This window comes from Diabrotica undecimpunctata, chromosome 9 (assembly GCF_040954645.1).
Source record: "Diabrotica undecimpunctata isolate CICGRU chromosome 9, icDiaUnde3, whole genome shotgun sequence".
In the NCBI taxonomy this organism is placed as follows: domain Eukaryota; kingdom Metazoa; phylum Arthropoda; class Insecta; order Coleoptera; family Chrysomelidae; genus Diabrotica; species Diabrotica undecimpunctata.
The window spans coordinates 99719874-99732655 of NC_092811.1; the positions used below are offsets into that span (position 1 = coordinate 99719874).

At 33.0% G+C, this 12782-nt stretch overlaps 1 protein-coding gene across 8 annotated transcripts in view; it reads right to left on the minus strand.

Annotated features, from left to right (window-relative positions):
• The window catches only part of LOC140450316 (uncharacterized), an 81349-nt gene that overhangs the window by 146 nt on the left and 68421 nt on the right, over nt 1–12782 (minus strand). For all 8 annotated transcript variants that reach the window (XR_011952005.1, XR_011952006.1, XR_011952004.1 and 5 more), the window contains one exon: nt 9448–9530. The gene's annotated coding sequence lies outside the window, so the exon portion shown is untranslated. The remainder of the gene's footprint in view (nt 1–9447; nt 9531–12782) is intronic.

The window sequence follows — 12782 nt, forward strand, 5'->3', positions numbered from 1 at the left end:
AACTCGTTATTAGTGGACTGAAAATTATTATAGTTTTTTGTTAAATTAAAATTTCCTTTAATATTTTTACACTATTAAATTCTTTCGATTGAATGTACATTTGAATTAACTCTCCGGACAGTTTTTTTATAAGAAAAATTGGTATTTCGACTGTAATTAAATGAGACATATACAATTAATAAATATAGTTTAAAAACGGCAAAAGTATAAAGAACAAATGAAAACAAAGAATTATTAGGTCTCCTGTTCATTCTTCTTGTCACAATTAATTATCCATTTTTTACGTTCTATGTAATGATTAAAAAACAAGGCTCAGCGCAATTTTAGCCCGCCATCCCTGCCCCCTTCCCTCAGAAACGTCAATTTTTTTTAAGTGGGATGCAATCAATTTAAACATTTAATTTAAAAAAATTAACAGGCATAGTTCAGGCTTTTACAAAACTTGTCTATTTTTATAGACCCGTCGTTTGAGTGTACATAACCTTAAAATGCATTTTTTTGACGTGACAACGTCTTAAATTACGTTGTGGCTCGGAGTCACTCATGAAAAAGTGTAACGCCCGCTCACGTCTGTTACGATGAGTCACCGAACGAGAGAGAGGCCCACCGGACCGGCGAATGCCTTGCGTCTCTCTCCCACTCAAACATGATCGTTCCGCTGGTGCGATGCTATTTCTCCTATCATCGTCCTATCCTCAACAAAATCACTCAAATAGAAATTAGTTAAGTTTAAGTTTACATGTACAATGTTTTAGTAAACAAAATATATTTCTATAGTTAAAATTTGTGCAATTCTCATTTTCATTCAATTCCTTGTTCCTATTGTGCAATTTAATAATATTCATATCAATAAATATTCTACCGAGAAAAAGACGTTGTCACGTAAAATCTTCGCCCGTAAAACCGACTTTACAGGCAACCGATTTTTTTCTCGAAAAAAAGCGCATAAATTTTTTTTGAGGATGCTGCAAGTCCAATTTTTTATTTTGTGTATTGAGCAAAAATTATATCTCTGATTTTTCCGTATGGTGCGCCATCTTCAAAAATCCGAAAAACTGTTTTAAATTATATTTATATTTTAAAGTCTATAAAATGAAGAAAATCCCCAAAAAGCCTTAAAAACAGTTTTTTAAGTTTTTAGAGATGGCGGACCTTACGAAAAATCGGAAAAAATCCAGAGATATAATTTTTAATCTAATAAAGAAATTTAAAAAAAATTGGTCCTGCAGCCCCCTCAAAAAAAAAAAATTATACGTTTTTGTTGAAAAAAAAAATGCATTTTTAGGTTATGTACACTCAACCTACGAGCAAAGAATATAGACGCATATAGAAAAACAGTTCAAATGGGCGGATTGGTTACGGTTATTATACTTCAAAACAATTAGCCCAGTCTGGTTAAAAAAAAAGGTCGAAAAATTATTCGCAGATATCTGAAGCTTTTAAGACATAGGTGGGGGTTACTAGATGACGAATAGATGAAAAAGTACTCGTATTTTTTGCATTTTTTTAAACAATAATTTATGGTCACAACTTGATTTTTTGTCGAAATTTGTTTCTCTTATATTTTACATAAACAATATTTATATCATTTTTTTATATCAAGAAGATATTTTCCCGTTTTTTAAATTAAAATTGATAAATAATTTACGGAGATATTTGCAAAAAAAACAGTTTTTTGCACTAATTTATAAATTTTATTATTAACAAAATAAAATGGTATTGATACATTTGAACATCGACGAATTACCGTCTTTTAACTTTGTGAAAAATTTCCTCCCGATCGGTCAAATAGTTTAAAAGTTATTTAATTTATTTATCCCTAAGGCTAAATATTTAAACTATTGAACTTGCTCTATTAATGGTGCTAGACACATTTAGCAAATTTCATAAATTTTTTTATGGTCCCAACTTGATTTTTTGTCTAAATTTGTTTCCCTGTATCCCTGAGGCTAAATATTTAAAATAAATTTTGAATGAAAATCTAAACTTTAAATTGAAACTTAATAAAATTCATCAAATTTTTCGAAACTTACAGCCCTTCGAAACGAAGGTGCTTTCGAAAGATCGTCATAGGAAAGTGGAGGAGTTAACTATTTCAGCTCCGTTTTTTTCGAGATTGAAACTTCAAATTGAAACACGCAGGAAAAATTTACATTATCTCGGCTTCCATTGCAGCTAGAAGCCTCTTTTTTTTAATCTGGGTAGCTCGTCGAAATATGAATAACTACACAGTTTTCACTGGCCGGGATATATGGGAAACCTCGGAAAAAATGAGTACATTTGTCCATAGATTTTCATTCAAAATTTGTGCAAATTTTACTTCTTAATGTTTATAAACAATGGAGGTATGATTTAAAAAAAAATAGTCTCTAACTTTGTTCCTATTGGTCATAGAAGGTTTTTTTTAATGTAAGTTTTTTACCAGCTATCCAATGTCTGTACGTACAAGTCTATAGCTTGAAAAAATACAAAAGTTATTACAATTGTTTATAAGTAAAAAACATACCCCTTTTTCAAACGTTTATTTTGTAAATAATTTCGATGAAAACGTAATATGCATTTAACTTCTGAGATAGTTTAAGTCTTAAAAAATTATATGAAATTTGCTAAATGTGTCTAGCACCAACAGATGAGAAGAACGAGGCATTTAGGGCCATGCAACAACGAAAAACTAGAACAACAATAGATAGATACAAAAACTTAAGGAGAGAGGAAAAACGCATACACCGAAAAAAGAAACGAGACTCGGAAAATGACATATTAGAACGGCTCGAAAGCCATATGAGTCAAGGAGAAACAAGAAAGTTCTATCATCAAATAAATAGTATTAGAAAAGAATTCAAACCAAGAATCAATTATTGTAATGATAAGGAAGGTAACTTACTTACCAACAAAGAGGATATCCTTTTACGATGGGTAGAGCACTTTCGAGAGTTGCTGGAAGGGGAACCTACTAACAATATAGAGCTGGAATATCGAAATGAGGAACTCGTGGAACCCCCCTCGGTAGATGAAGTGAAAATATCTATAGAAAAACTAAGGAACCATAGGTCCCCAGGTAGCGATGGCATCCCAGCAGAGTTATTTAAGCACGGAATTTGGTCTGAGGAGCAAATGCCTGAAGAATGGAGCTTAGGCTTAATTTGCCCGTTACACAAAAAGGTAAACCAACTGGAATGCAATAATTACCGCGGAATTACTCTCCTAAATACAGCATACAAGATATTGTCAAATATTTTGCACGAGAGATTAAAGCCTTATACTGAAATGTTTCTAGGAGAATATCAGGCGGGATTCAGGTGTGGACGTTCAACCATTAACCAGATCTTTACACTACGACAGATCCTCGAAAAAGCGCAAGAGTTTAACATAGATATGTATCATATTTTTGTCGATTTTAAAGCGGCATATGACAGTGTCTTAAGACCAAGTCTTTACAATGCTATGAATGAGTTGGGAATTCCAAAAAAACTCATATGTTTGATAAAAGTGACAATGGCGAAGATGCTATCAGCAGTTAAAATTCAAAACGACTCGTCAACCCCATTTCAAATACATAGGGGGTTAAGGCAGGGAGATGCGCTGGCGTGTCAGCTTTTTAATGTCGCCTTAGAAAAAGTTGTACGAGACGATAATTTAGATAGCAGGGGAACAATATTTAATAGATCAGTCCAAATTCTAGCATATGCAGACGACGTGGACATTATAACAAGAACTAGGGCGAGAACTGCGGAAATCCTAACCGAGCTAGTAGCAGCAGCAGAACGAATGGGGTTACAGATAAATCAAAATAAAACCAAATTCATGGCGACTAACACAAACACAAGAGCTGGAAATGTTGACACAAATTTAATCATCAATGACCAAAACTTCGAAGCAGTCAAAGAGTTCATATATCTAGGGACATCGGTTAACCCCAATTATAACACATCTGAGGAAATAAAAAGGCGAATAATAATTGCAAACAGGTGTTATCATGGTCTATCAAAGTACTTAGCTAACAAACGTCTGTCTCAAAAAACTCGTATAAGGCTGTATAGAACACTGATAGTCCCCGTTCTCACATATGGATCAGAGGCATGGACGCTAACGAAAACAGATGAATCCGCTCTATCCATTTTTGAAAGAAAGGTGCTACGCAAGATATTCGGAGCGGTCTGTGAGAACGGAGTATGGAGGCGTAGATATAACTTTGAACTGCAGAATATCTACAAGCATACGTTTGGTGGTAAAGATATTACCACTATAATTAAGCGAAACCGCCTGCAGTGGGCAGGACATGTAGCCCGGGCCCCTGAGTCAAACATGATAAAAAAGATTCTAACAGCGCAACCCGTAGGAATGAGAAGACGGGGTAGACCAAAGCTAAGGTGGATGGACGGGGTAACACAAGATGCCGAGAAGATCGGAGTCAGCAACTGGAAAATGCAAGCGAGGGACAGAATAGAATGGCGTAGAAAGCTTGAGAAGGTAGAGGCCCTCTACTAGCTAGAGAAGGGCTGTAGCACCAAGATGATGATGATGATGAATAAAAAAATTAATAAAATTTATAAATTAGTGCAAAAAACTGTTTTTTTTTGCAAATATCTCCGTAAATTATTTATCAATTTTAATTTAAATTTAATTTAAAAAACGGGAAAATATCTTCTTGATATAAAAAAATGATATAAATATTGTTTATGTAAAATATAAGAGAAACAAATTTCGACAAAAAATCAAGTTGTGACCATAAATTATTGTTTAAAAAAATGCAAGGTAAAAATACGAGTACTTTTTCATCTATTCGTCATCTAGTAACCCCCACCTATGTGGGGGAAATCGTTCTCGAACGATTTCCGAAGTGGAAATTGAAACGTCAATAAGCGTATTTTGACCTTTAATTGTGGCTTGTTCCCATTTAAATAGTAATTAATTTAAAATGCCACAAGAAAATAGCTTCAGAACAATATTAAGTGAGAACGATTTCCGAAGTGGAAATTGAAACGTCAATAAGCGTATTTTGACCTTTAACTGTGGCTTGTTCCCATTTAAATAGTAATTAATTCATCCATAATCTTTTAATAACAACAAAAAGCATTCCTGAATTTTTTTGAAATATTTAACAGTAACTTTTAATTAATAGCCTATGTGAAAGTTTTTACGCTGTATGAGTACTATTTAATCTCGTTTTAAAATAACAACTACTAGTAAAACATACTAAAAAAACATTTCCCTACAACCATAAGCTATTATATCCATTCCAGTTGCTGTCACGTGTCTATTGGTATAAATTTTGTTTGAGAATCAGGATAGGAAAGTGCACCCTGAAAAGATATCTCAGTCTCTTCACAATTTAGAGTGTATTCACCTGATTTATTTTGATGCGAGGGAATACTTATCTAAGGGTCTTTTGAGAGAACTTTATGGAGCCTTGACATTTCTGTAGTCTGTTTTATGTCCTAGCAATGCTCTCCATGATTCTCTTTTTGCCCTTCTAAGTTCTTTTATATTCAGTTCATGCTTTGCAATAATCGCTCCACTCACCAGATCTTTGGGGCAATTCAATTTTCGTCTGACTTCTGTCTTTTGATTTGCAAGATTGTCATTCCACCAGGGTACTTTCCAGTTGAAATTCCTCACTAACTCCGGACAGATATGTTTAAGCGCTGACATGACAATGAAATTGTACGACAGTCGACATCTAAGTAACGCTCCTCGAATAGTATAACTATAACTATAACTCGAATAATACTAAATTGGAAATTCAAAATTACATGGAGACGAATGATATGTATTTTGAAGAATTTTACACCAAACAAGAGCTTTTAGAAGTTTTAAAGGCATTTTCTATAAAAAAGTATATGTTTGTGATAATATTGGCAGAGGAAATGGTACATACAGTGCTGCATGTTTAATCCCATAGAACATATGTACCACAAATTGAAGTCTAACGTGAGGTCACAAAATATTTCTCCAACGTTAAGTATTACTGTTCTAGAGTTAATAAGAAAATGTGTCGATGATATTCTTCCAAGTAGTTGGAGAAATTCAGTTCGACACGTAATAAGTAAAGAAAATTCATATGTTCATGTAGATCATAATATAATTGAACCGATCATAATTAATTTAGATGAGGATAGCGATAGCGAAACAGAACTATGTGTGGAGTGATACTGTCATTAAATCTACAAATGTTACGATTAAAAAAAACGGTTCTTTTCAGAACCACAAATTATTATTAATGTTTGTTTTTCTATAATCTTAGCAATTAAAATAGATTTAATTTATTTTAAAACTCATTTGAAAACATTAATTTCGGGTATATAAGGCAAAGCAATATATTTTACATCCGTTTTTTTTTGTTTTTGTCGTCGTAATTATTGTAAATTTTGTGGATCCTTCGCTTTATTATAGGAGTACCCTCTAGTCAGTGTTAACTGTCAAAAGGCCAACTCTGTCTACCTCTGCTTATCGCTACGGACCGGTCTTAACAATGGGCCAAGTCAGATAAATTTAATAATATTTAGGACCGCACTAATTAAAGTCAACCATTTTCTGCTAAACAAACTGTACTCATTGTTTTCGTGTGTTGCTTTGAGGTGTAATATTTGAGGTTAGTTTCTTCAAGTTACTGATACAAAATCATTTTACTGTACCAAGTGATGAAGAAATAAGTGATATGGATGTAAGTAGTTCAGCAAAGGAAAGTTAAGTAAGAAAAGAAAATCATTTGGCCACATGACTGATGTAAGTAAAAACTTAGATTACAAAGCCATATTCCAGGGCTTGACTGTCACTGTAAAAGATTGAAATGTTTTCAAAATGTTTCTGAAGTCTGTAGGAACAGTATTTTGAAGCAATTTAGTTTAATGTGTTCTGTTGATGAACAAAACTCATATTTATGTGGTCTAACTACCACACAACAAATTCAAAACCGACATTCACGTCAAATGGAAGAGAACGCTAAATTGAAAGATGCCGTATATAGTTATAGAGTAAGGTTTATAAATGATGAGAATACAATAAAAAAGTTCAGGTTTGCTTTAAAGCTTTTATGGCCATCCATGGTGTAACCAAAAAAAAAAGATGGAGGTACAACAAAAATCTTTAAAATAATTTGGCATGTTTCCAAGAGACCAAAGAGGAAAGCATTCTTCAAGACCTAGGAAACTCACCAAAGAACAAAGAGGAGCAGTAACGAACCACATTCGTTCGTTTAAAGGGAGAACAGGGCATTACAACTTGGCAAAATCTTCCAAAATATACTTACCAGAGGAGCTAACTATTAATAAAATATACAAAATGTATATTAAAGAATATCCAAATTTAAAAGTGTCTTACGAAACTTACAGAACAATTTTCTCAACTGAATTTAATTTGTCATTTGGTCATTTAAGTTGAAAAAGGTAACATTATTTCAAGAGATAATGATGGTGCTCTTAGGCTGGAGAATGAAATAATGCGCTTAGAAAATGAAAATAAACACCATAAATTGAAAGAGACACATTTTATAAGAGGAAACGAGAAGCTACAAAAAGAAGCAGGAAAAGCAGCAATGAGGAAGCAATTTGTTTTGATTTCCAGAAAAACCTACCAACACCTAACATTTCTACAAATTACGTCTACTACAGGCGCCAACTTTCTTTGAATAGTTTTTTAATGTCTACATTTTATCAACCGGAGCCAGTAAATTTTATACTTATTCTGAAACAGTAGGAAAAAAAGGTAGTGATGATGTGTGCTCAATGTTGCACGATTTCGTATACAATCATCTTGATATAAATGTCAGATGTATTTCCATGTTCTGTGATTCATGCGGAGGACAAAACAAAAATTATACTGTTTTAGGATTTCTCCACGACCTAGGCCCTATATGGGAATAATTAACCAAAAAGCTAAAGTAGAGCAGCCAAATGAATGGATGGAGATTTTTCGGTAAGCCAGAGCGAAACCTTCTCCTTTTAATGTTATAGAGGTGGATCAGCTGCTATTTAGGAAATGGTCAAACCACCTGAACAAAACTTACACCAAGAAGTACCCCTTTAAAACTAGACCTCTCCGAGAAGCCAAGGTTGTAAAATCGCACCCTCGTTTTATTTATTACCGAAATTCATACAATGGCCTTTTTGAGTCTGCAGTAATTACAAACCGCCGTCCAATATCAAAGCACTCTAACTTGTAAGACAATGAGTTTGAACTACCAGACTATCTTTATGAAGGTATAGATAGTATATATAGTATTTTTCATATAAAAATGCGTGCACGTCACAATTTATATAAAGTGACTCCAATTATATGTAAAATTTCCAGAACGTCAACCTTAGACTTCAAATTTTCCTAACACAGCTAATAATACGAAACCCATAAGAAACTGCTCGATCTTTCATAGGCGTCAACATGGTATAATAATCAGAAAATTGTAATCATCATTATATTGGGAATTTTAGAATTATATTGATTAAATAACCAAAAACATTTGTTATTATTAATAATCTAAATTTTATGAAATAACTCTGTAAGTCTAATATTCCACAAAATAATAATTTTAATTAAATATATTAGACAATTGTACGCAACTGATATGGGAATACTTCAAATTTTTTGACAGTTCAGCGTGTGGCAAAATTGTTTAAAGTGTTGCCGCTTTTTTAGAGTAAGAATTTAGTTTATGTTTTGATTTCTTACACAATTTGATCATAATATATTATATACTAATAAATTGTATTTATAAATACATATTAAATTTAGATTAATAGCTTTAAAAACTAATTATTGTTGTATATTGTGATTGTGCTATGCCAAAACAACTAAATAGTCTGTAGAAAGCTGATAAGCTTTCATATAAGATAGATTATTTTGAACAAGAAATAATGGCGGGACGTTTTTAATATTAATGCTCTAAATAAAGGTAAGTTTAAAATTTAGAATAGGTATATAATTTTGTATTAAAATGTTTTCTTATGTATTTTAGTGTGTTGCAGTAGTTTTAAAACTAAGTTTATTTACTGTTATATAATAGTTTGACAAATAGTTGACATTTTAAAAGTTCCTCACTTACTAACTATTCTGATGTTTTGGCAACGCTGTGGGGTTTTGACGTCGTAAATGTTTAATGACGTGCGCGCATTTTTATATGAAAAATACTATATATGAGATAGTAATAAATTAATTATAATCTTAATCTAATCTAATGACTCCAGACAATGATAAAGTATGAAAGATGTGAGTGGAATATTGAGTGATACATAGTACATTTATAGTCTCCAGTGAGACGGATTTTGAAAGATTTCTCAAAACGAGACTTTTATTTAGTTTGTTGCTGTTATTAATATGTGAACCACACTGTAATTTTGGGTCCAACAGAATTCCTAAAAATCCAATCCAATCTCGCCAACTCCAGCATTCATATCACCCACATCTCTCATTATGAAAATCACTGTTTTAGTTTTATTTTTGTTCAGAACTAACCTATTTGCAGCAAACCATTCTAAGTCATCTGCTGTGCTACCATAGAACCCTCCAGCATATCTTCAATATTATCAGCTCCAAATCTGCAAAGAGTATTCTATATTTAGCGTTATGTTCCATGTTTGGAAGATCGTTTATATAAATCAAAATAAAATAGGTCCCAGTATTGCACCCTGGGGTACTCCAATATTTAACACACTCTCTGACAACACCCCACCAACCCTCACAACATGTACCCTATCTTTCAGATACGATTTTATGACCTCAATACTTTCGGAACAAAAGTTATATTTTTCTAATTTCTGCAGGAGGATTTCATGGTTGACCAAGTCAAAAGCCTTGCTCAAGTCACACAAAAGGACTGAGTTAAATTGAAGCTTATGAAATGACTTTATAATATACAATATAAGGTTTAAAATACCTAAGACTGTATTTTTATTTTTGCGAAAACCAAATTGATATTCAAAAAACATAACATTAACCTCATAGAAATCTAGTAGTTCCATCCACTTTTCCACAATTTTCGGAATAATTGGCAGTAGTAAGACTGGTCGATAATTTTCTGGCAGGTTGGAGTCCCCCTTTTTGAAGATTGGACAAATGATTGCTTTTTCAACGACACATCGTCATCTTAATTGGAAAACCACATTTATCCAATTTTGGGCCAAAATTATATTTTTATTTCTATGGATGGAAAACCTCGTCTTTCACCTAGAACAGCTGTCGGAATAAATCTTTCTGCCTTGCGCTGCCATCTATTGAAAAAATAAGAACCACGTATATCAGTGAGCTCTCCATGTTTAGTAAGAAAATCACGCATATACTTTGTACTTCTTGTTTCAAGTGAAGTTTTTATTGCTACTTATCTTCCACTATTTTTTTGAAGAAAAACAATAAAAGACAGGTAAGTTCAATAGTTTATATACCTTTTAATTATATTTAAAGACAAAACACCTTCGTTTGTAAGTGGTTGTTTACGAAAACCTCTTAAAAAGGTTATGTTTACTATAGTTATTTAGAAAACCTCGTATATCAAATTTACGAGGTTTTCTGTCTATACTGTGGCACAGTGAATGCATGACATTTTACATGTTTTGTACTGATTTACGAGATTTTCTTTCTTGATTATTAGACCTACTATATTAGTTTTTGGTTTAAAATAATAAATTCGAACAAAGACTGATAACTTCATAGACCATAATTGATATATATTCAGGGATTCTACAGTATTCACTGCCTTGCCTCGCTCAACCGTTTCCATCTCTCTCTGTTGTTCCATTCTCCATCGTTTAGTCCTCTCTTACTCATGGCGTCGTCTACTTCGTTCCTCCAGGACTTTCGGGGTCGTCCTCTTTTCCTCCTTCCTATGGGGCTCCATTCGGTTATTCTCTTTATCCATCTGCTATCGATAGTTCTTCTTACATGTCCATACCACTTTAGTCTTTTTTGTTCTATATATGTTAGTATGTCTGTTTCTATTGATGTTCTTTGCTTTATTTCGTCATTACTTCTCCTATCCATTCTTGTTACTCTGCAGCATCTTCGCAGGCATTCCATCTCTGTTGCTACTATCTTACTGCTGTTTTTCTTGTTTATGATCCAATTTTCAGCTCCATGTGTCATAATACTTCGCACTAATGTTTTATAAATCTGCGTTTTTGTCTTCATATTTAGGTGTCTATCCCACCATACTGAGTTAAGTTGTCGGATTGCTGTTCTTGTTTGTCCTAATCTTTGTGTAATTTCTTCCTCTGTTGTTGCCTTTTTCGTGATTATAAACCCCAGGTATTTGAATTTATCCTTTCCTTTGATTGTTACGTTGTCATCAATCTGTAGATCTTCTATGTCTTCTTCACTTGTAGATAGGTACTCTGTTTTCGCGAGGTTAATATCTAGGCCAGCCTTGGTATATTCTTCTTGTAGTTTCTTCATCATGTAGCTGAGGTCGTCTTGGTCTTGTGCAATCACTACTTGATCGTCTGCAAAACTAGTTTTGCAGACCATAATTTCACATTTTTATTACTTTTATTAGGTTATTACATTATGTTAACTGCGGTATATTATTTTATACAGGCATGAGTTGTCAGAGAAAACTTCTTGTGGATTTGGCCCTCAAAACCAAGCAAAAAAGTTTGGAAATTAAAGACTGTCGTAGACCATCACCCCTACTTGTGACAACCCCTTCTTTTAAATGGTCCCATACAGTTCGCCAGGAGTTCTTTCTCAAAGTGAGTTCATAACGTCATTATACAGGGTGTTTCAAAAAGGTATGTCATAAATTAAATCACGCATTCCGGAGACAAAAATAAATTGATTGAATCCAACTTCCCTTAGTACAAAAGTGTACACAAAAAAAGTTACAGACCTTTGAAGTTACAAAATAAAAATTGTTTTTTTCCATTATCTCCTAAACTACTTGACATTTTGTAATAAAAATGGACACGTTACTTTCTTGTTCTGAAAGCATTTTTCATACAAAATAAACAACAAAATCTAAGCGCACAGAAAAATTTTAAGGGGGGTGTGCAACCCTAAATCCCTCCAAGCTTTTGAGTACGTTTAAATCAAATGAATTTTGTGGCATCATTAGTTTAACACATTATTTTTAAAACTTTTTGCCTCTTATCACTTTTTCGAAAAACTTGATTTTTCCTAGTTGGCCATAAAATTACAATTAGTTTCTACGGATACAATAATTACAAACAGTTCCATCAATAATAGTCAATAATTTGAAGCTATTATTATTTATTGTGTGCATAAGATTAATATTAAAAATTTTGATATTACAATGGCCTACACATTTCAGGAAATGGCAGATATGCATTTAACTTTGGGTAAGTTGGATCACAAATTATAATTTCAATAAACTATCGGGAATATCGTAGTGAATGTCAAGGAAATAGTGCAGCAGCCGCAAGGTGTTATGCAGTAAAATACCCCAATCGAAATACACCCGATAGACGATTATTTCTGACCATTGATCGTCGTTTACGGGAAACGGGTACATTCCAACCGCAAGTTACTGGCAATAATGGTCGTCCAATAATGGATGCACATGATGAAGACATTTTAGAAATCATTGAAGAAGTCCCTGGAACAAGTACAAGGGTAATAGCTGCTCAACTAAATGTTCCTCACGTAAGGGTTTGGAGGCGTTTGAAGGATCAGCTGCTTAAACCCTATCACTTAACAACGGTTTAAGAGTTATTGGTTGAAGATTATCCTAAAAGGGTTGGATTTTGCAATTGGTTGTTAATGGAAAACACTCGAAATATTAATTTTATTAGAAATATTTTGTTTACCGACGAGGCTACCTTCAGTAGAAATGGAATAAC